Genomic DNA, 7,665 nt, shown 5'->3' on the forward strand with positions numbered 1-7,665 from the left:
GAATGGGGTCCGAAGCACAGGTGGATGGGGTGGCACTTGAGAGGAGGCAGGAGATCCCATCTGAAGATCTCAGATCTCATCTGGAGATTCATTCATTCAGTTGTATTTATTGAGCGCTTACTGTGTGCAGAACACTGTACTAAGCACTTGGGAAGTACAAGTTGGTGGCATGTAGAGATGGTCCCTACCCAACAACGGGCTCACAATCTAGAAGGGGGAGATCTCATCTCATCTCATCAGAAGGCACTTCTGACTCCAGGCTCATGCTCTATCCACTAGGCCTCACTGCTAGTGATTATTATGTAAATACATTATGGAGGCTCATAGATACCCATTGGGCTGGATGTTCTTTGGGCAAGATTTCTGTTTGGCCCCCATCCCTACTGAGGAATTTTGGGGTCATTTGAGGTACCTGGTGAATACATAACCTGTTAGGCCCAGGACAGTAGCACCATCATCATCATCATCAATAGAATTTATTGAGCACTTGGCATGTGCAGAGCACTGTACTAAGCGCTTGACAACTAGTGATCAATCAGTGGTTGCCTGACTCGGCAGCTTGGTTTGGAGCCCCATTATTTCAAGTTTCACTCAGGTGACACTTGAAAGGGAGGGGCGGCTAGAAGCTGAGATTAAATCCTTCCGGAGGTGGTTGGAAACTCCAAAAGGTGAATACGAATGCCCAGATCTAACTTCCACCAGAAGTTAAAACGGACAATCTTCACCCCGTCAAGAGACCATTCTCTAAATGGAATGATCTAGCGCTGAGAAGTTCACAGGGAATCCTTGTGTGAAGTGGAATGAGAAGGAAAAGTTGGAGTCCTAAGGTAGTTTTCCTTTCCCCCACGCCATAAGCAGACAAGGTATTTTTTTTAACATCTATGTGTGCTGCTTGCTTTCACCACCACCACATATGCTGTTGATTTCTGAGACTTAGCATACTGAGCATAGACTATAAATAATGTTTTAACTTGTTAGCCTCGTAAGCTGCTCCAGTTTGTTATTAATTTCTTGGGGATTATGACACGTGCATTTCTGGTTGGTTGTAACACTCCCTGTGAACACGAAATGTAATACACATAATCTCTTTAAAAACACACCCACCGGAGAGTCTTTCTTATGGTCGAAAATACCCTGATCCTTCTCTATCGTCATCAGCATAGAAACATTTTTCTCCCTCTCTACTCGGAGACACCACGTCATCTTATTCAGGGGGGAGTCTTGAATTCACGGCAGATGTTCTAAAAATTGCTAGAATTTCAGCTCAGAGCTACAGCCTCACATATTGTCATTCTCCTCCCCATCTCTTCTTTCACATGCAAACGTGTCTCTTTTTCTTTCCCTCCCTCCCTTTCTCTCTCTCTCTCTCTCTCTCTCTCTCACACACACACACACACACACACACACACACACACACACACACACTCTCTCTCTCTCTCTCTCTCTCTCGTTCATCATTCAAACATGCACAGTGAAACACATATCTCCTACCAGGATCTTTGACCTAAAGGAAAAGGCAATCTGATTGAGAAATTTAAAAATCCAAATGGCAAGGAGAAAATTTGTCTCTTTTTCTGCTTGTTCTATACTAAAGGGCCTCTGAGCAATGACCCCTTCCCAATGACTGCGCCTACAATCCACGTCCTCTTTTTAACTCTCAAGATGGCAACTGGAATCATAACTACTTCCTGGTGGGTTTCACAAAGCTCTGTTGTAGACCATGTCGCCTGGGTCTGGGCATATTTTTTGAAGAGACTTTTCCTGCTGAAAACTTGGTTTTTGGCTAGACTCTGCACAGGACATTCCTAGCTGTAAGTTCCCCGTGGGCAGAGAATGTGTCTACCAACTCTTTTATATTGTACTCTGCCAAGTGCTTAGTACAGTGCCCTGCACAAAATAAGCTTTCAATAAATGCCACTGATTGATTGACTAATTGACAAAAGGCACCACTTTAATTTTATCAGAGATTGTGCTACGCAGAAAGGTTAGCTTTTTGTTTCTGTCCTCTCCCCCACCGCCACAGTGAGCTTCTAATCCTGGCTTCACTACTTGTCTGCTTTGTGATCTTGGGCAAGTCTCTTCACATCTCTGTGTCTCAGTTTTCTCACCTGTAAAATGAGGGTTAAGGCTGTGAGCCCTATGTGGGACAGGGACTGTGTCCAACCTGATTAGCTGATTAGCTTGTATCTACCCCAGCACTTAGTGTGGTGCCTGGCACATAGTAAGCACTTAACAAACACCACAATTATAAATTATTAATCATTTATATTAATGTCTGTCTTGCCCTCTAGACTATAAGCTAGCTCTAGGCTGAGAAGCAGGGTGATTTAATGGAAAGAGCACGGGCTTGGGAGTCAGAGTTCATGGGTTCTAATCCCAACTCTGCCACTTGTCAGCTGTGTGACTTTTGGTAAGTCACTTAACTTTTCTGTGTCTCAGTTACCTCATCTGTAAAATGGGAATTAAGACTGTGAGCCCGACGTGGGACAACCTCATTACCTTGTATCTACCCCGGTGCTTAGAACGATGCTTGGCACATAGTAAGCACTTAACAAATATCATCATTATTATTATTATTATTGTTATTAAGTTTGTTGGGGGCAGGGAACGTGTCTGCCAACTCTGTTGTATTATGCTCGCCCAAGCACTTAGTACAGTGTTCTGCAAAAAGTAAGCACTTAATAACTACCATTAATTGATTGTTTGATAGACACGTTCCCTGGCCATAAGAAGATTATGGTCTAGAGGGGAAGACGGGCATTAAAATAAAATGCAGGTATGGGCAACAGTACTACGGGGCTGAGGGTGAGGGGAATATCAAATGCTTAAATGATACAGATCTAAGTGCAAGGGTGATGTAGAAGGGCCAGAGAGTAGGGGAAATGAGGGCTTAGTAGGGGAAGACCTCTTGGAGGAAAGGTGATTTAAATAAATCTTTGGTGGTGGGGAGAGGGATTGGGGGAGGGAGTTCCCGGCCAGAGGGAGGAGGTGGCAGGGGATAGGTGGTGAGATAGATGAGATCAAGGTACAGTGAGTAGGTTGGCATTAGAGGAGTGAAGTGCGGGCAAGGTTATAATAGGAGATTGGTGAGGTAAGGTAAGAGGGGGTGAGCTGATTGACTGCTTTAAAGCCTATTATGTTGGATGCAGGGGTGGATGGACAACCACTGGAGGTTCTTGAGGAGTGGGGAGACATGAACTGTACATCGTTTTAGAAAATTGTTCTGGGCAGCAGAGGAAAGCGTGGCCTGGAATGGGGAGAGACAGGAGGCAGCAAAGTCAGCGAAGAGGCTGTTACGGTAGAAAAGGCAGGGTAGGATAAATGCGTGGATCAGCGTAGTAGCAGTTTGGATAGGGTGGAAAAGGTGGATGTTTGCAATGTTGTGAAGGTAGAACCTTCAGAGACCAAATACTGTCCGGGGTTATCTGGCTCATGGTCAGACCCAGAAAGGGCCTACTCGTGCTCTTTCTAGTACGCTGCTCCATCACCATCTGAGGGAAATATTTTCTCTAGCCAGTTGGATGGCCGGTTCCTGTAGCCGTACTGCCCGGAAATCCATGACTGTACCAGGGGCCCCATGTTGGGATCTATAAAAGATGTTTAAAGTCAGAGTACACTAAAAAATAAAAATCCTCTGGCGCTAAAACGTTTAGAGAGGTGTCCCTTGGGCTGGGGAAAGGGAAACCTGGCTGCCTCCGTTCTCTCTTTTCGTATTTCTGAACAGAGTTACTGATCTCAAGGAAAGAAAGGAACCGATCACAGAATGACTTAATCCCATCTCCCTCAATCAATCAATCGTATTCATTGAGCACTTATTGTGTGCAGAGCACTGTTCTAAGCGCTTGGGAAGTACAAGTCGGCAACATATAGAGACGGTCCCTACCCAACAGTGGGCTCACAGTCCCTCATCTGGGGGATGCTGTTTAAATCCCTGTTTAAGTGCCCCAAGAATTTGGGAGGCTTGAAAATAGACTAGGACAACAATCAATCAGCAGTGGAATTCCAGTCTAAAAGCAGAGCTGTGATGAGCTGGAAAATGACAGCTCGAGGATGGATAGAGGACACCTGATTTGTCGAGAAGCTGAGGAGCTCATCTATCCATCAATCAGTGGTATTTATTGGACACCTGCTGTGTATAAACCACTCCATTGAACACTTGGAAAAATACAATGCCACAGGATTGGTAAACACAGTCCCCTCCCACAAGGAGTTTACAGTCTACAGAGGGAAATAGGTATCGAAATTAATTATGCGGGGTGGGGGAGGGAGTAGAGTATAAGGATATTTACACATATAAGTGCTTTGTTGCCAGCTTGTACTTCCCAAGCGCTTAGTACAGTGCTCTGCACACAGTAAGCGCTCAATAAATACGATTGATTTGGGGCTGGAGTGAGTATATAAGTGCTTAAGAGGTACATCGCTGATGCAGAGGGGAGGGCAGACAAGGGAAATGAGGGCTTAGTCCGGGGGGCCTCTTGGAGGAGATGTGATTTTAGGAGTGTTTTGAAAGTGGGGAGGCGGGGAGAGAGTTTCAGGACCGAGGGACATCGTGAGCCAGGGGTCCATGGCGTGGACATGGGAGAAAACTCCACTGAAACATTTTTTCTCCTCTACTTACGCATACCCAGGTACACACAACCCACAAACCCTACCCACTTACAATTGCTCGGTTGACAGATTCGATGTGAAAAATCTGGCAGTCCCTGCAGCTAATGGCAGAGCCGTGAGCCAAACTCTCCCTGTCTCCCTGGAGTCCCTCTGCAGACGCAGGCGCACGTCACTGCCTGCTCTAATTTTATCCCTGTTTGATGGAAGAGACTAACTGAGCAGCAGGGAAGCTTCTATTTTGGTTCTCTCTGTGGCTCTGGGTTATATAAAGTCTACTGCCATGACCTGCATTGCTTTATAGCTCTGCCTCACTGTCTCTCTCTCCCTCCCTCTCTCTGTCACAATATGTCATCAGCTCAGACATTCACACCCTTTACTCTTAGAGACTAAGATCTCGTGGGAGTATATAAGGGGGAAAGTGTGTATGTTGACGGTGCCTGTGGCTTGGGGGTGGGGAGTAATGGATGCAATATATGTGGGTCATATGCATGTCGGAGGATGTGTGGGATGGGTAAAAGTGAGGGGAGTGTGAGTTTGTGATTGGGGTCTGCAAAAAGGGATACATGGTAGAGAACAACTTTTGCAGGCACCTATCAAGATGTATCTGTGTTTGGCCTGATGACGAGGATAATTTGCCTTCGAGTAATTCCAGTGACTCTGAAGGATCCCAAGGGCTTCTTCAATTAGCCTCAAACTGCTATCCCTCTGAACAGAAATACCTCCTGCCTGGAGTGGAAAGTAACAGCCAGATGGGCAACTGGTCCTCAGTACATTATGCAGCAGCCGGGGTTGGGGAAGATGGCCACGTCATGTGTCATCAGGGCTAACCCCACTCGTCAGCAAGGTAGCGGGGTCTAGTGAGTAGAGTAAGGCCCTGGAAGTCAGAAGGACCTGGGTTCTAATTCTGGCTCTTCTATTCATCTGCTGTGTGACCCTGGGCAAGTCACTTCAGTTCTCTGTGCCTCCATTCCCTCATCTGTAAAATGGGGATGAAGACTGTGAGCCCCACATGGGACAACCTGATTCCCTTGTATCTCCCCCAGCGCTTAGAACAGTGCTTGGCACCTAGTAAGCGCTTAATAAATGCCATCATTATTACTGCAATCCTCTGTGCCTCCGTTCCCTCATCTGTAAAATGGGGATTAAGATTGTGAGCTTCAGTGTGGGACAGGGACTGTGGCCAACCTGATTATCTTGTATCTACCCCAGGGCAGTAACTGACACATAGTAAATGCTTAACAAATACCATATACAGAAAAAAAGATAGCAAGGGGATTAGTCCTTAGAGAAGAGGAAGATCACTGTTGCATTGTCCCTGGTTACGCTGGCGGAGCCATGTTTGTCGGGAAAGACCATGGGGCTGGTGTGATGTGTGTTACTCAAAGGACGCCTACCAGTGTCTTGGACCATATACAGTAATGATGGCATTTGTTAAACCACTTAACTGCATGTGAAGCACAGTTCTAAGCGCTGGAGGGGATATAAGGTGACAAGGTTGTCCCATGTGGGGCTCACAGTCTTCATCCCCATTTTACAGATGAGATAACTGAGGCTCAGAGAAGTGAAGTGACTTGCCCAAGGTCACCCAGCAGACATGTGGCGGAGCCGGGATCAGAACCCATGACCTCTGACTCCCAAGTCCGGGCTCTTTCCACTGAGCCACGCTGCTTCCCGTGTGATGCTGCCCGAGTCCTGCCTGGTTGGGTGGAACCCCATTACTCCTTTAAGGGGGTGCCAGGGGAGGAAAGGGACTTTGAAAGGGGGCTCGTTTAGGGGAGGATCAAAGATCCATCTTGGAGCACCTAAAAGCAGCATGGCCTACTGGCAAGAGCACTGGCTTGGGAGTCAGAGGTCGTGATTTCTAATTCCGCCTCCGCCACATGTCTGCTATAATAATGATGGCATTTGTTAAGCGCTTTCTATGTGCGAAGCACTGTTCTAAGCGCTGGGGAGGTTACAAGGTGATCAGGTTGTCCCACGGGGGGTTCACGGTCTTAATCCCCATTTTGCAGATGAGGTAACTGAGGCACAGAGAAGTTAAGTGACTTGCCCAAAGTCACACAGCTAACAGTTGATGGAGCCAGGATTTGAACTCAAGACCTCCGACTCCAAAGCCTGTGCTCTTTCCCCACGAGGGGAAAGACTCGTGGGGAGAAGTTTGGCTTGGCTCTGCAAGTCTTCCTTTCTGGACTGGGATTCACTTCTGAAGGGAGAGGGGAAAGCTAGAGCTGCCTTAAATGAAGAATAACTGCGGTAAAGGCCACGTTGTTGAGGCTCAGTTAATGCTTCCTCATTCATCCTTATCAAAAAGCAGAATGAACATGTGTGTGTTTGAGCTCATGTGTGTGTACGTGTGTGCACACACATTTTGATCTTAGGCTGCTAGTTTGTAATAAGTCAGCCAACTCGTTGCTCATGTTTCTGATTTTGGCTTTTAGTTCATTGGCAAAGCATTCACTCCTTACCACCTGGAGTTCTAGTAACTTCACTGGGAGGTAGTGTTCACATAACCTAAGCTTGTTGTGGGCAGGGAACGTGTCTACCATTTCTGTTGTACTCACTCAAGCACTTAGTACACTGTTCTCCACACAGTAAATACCGTTGATGATGAACTGGTTATACAAGGAGGCATTATTCAGTGAAGATTTGAGCAGAAAGGACCCTGGAAACTAATGGCTACAAGCGTACCAGGAAATTGAAAGTGGGGCCAAAGTGTCAGATCCATCAGTAAAGTAGAATGAGCAAGGCCAGAAATCAGGTGGATAATAATAATAATGATAATAATGGTACTTGCTATGTGCTAAACACTGTTCTAAGCGCTGAGGTAGATACACGTTCATCAGGTTGGTTTACTAAAAGAAATGACATGCTTTACCTCTAACATCTCTTTAATAATTCACAATAAACTTCACATCTCTGAATTTATCCAACTTCCTCCCGAACCCGATGTTTTCAGCTCGCACAACTTCCTGTGACCGTGAATCCCATGTGCGCCTACCAACTCTTTTTAGACGGTAAGCCTCATGTGGGACAGGGACTGATCGGCTTGTATTGTAT

The sequence above is a fragment of the Tachyglossus aculeatus genome, chromosome 1 (assembly GCF_015852505.1).
Source record: "Tachyglossus aculeatus isolate mTacAcu1 chromosome 1, mTacAcu1.pri, whole genome shotgun sequence".
In the NCBI taxonomy this organism is placed as follows: domain Eukaryota; kingdom Metazoa; phylum Chordata; class Mammalia; order Monotremata; family Tachyglossidae; genus Tachyglossus; species Tachyglossus aculeatus.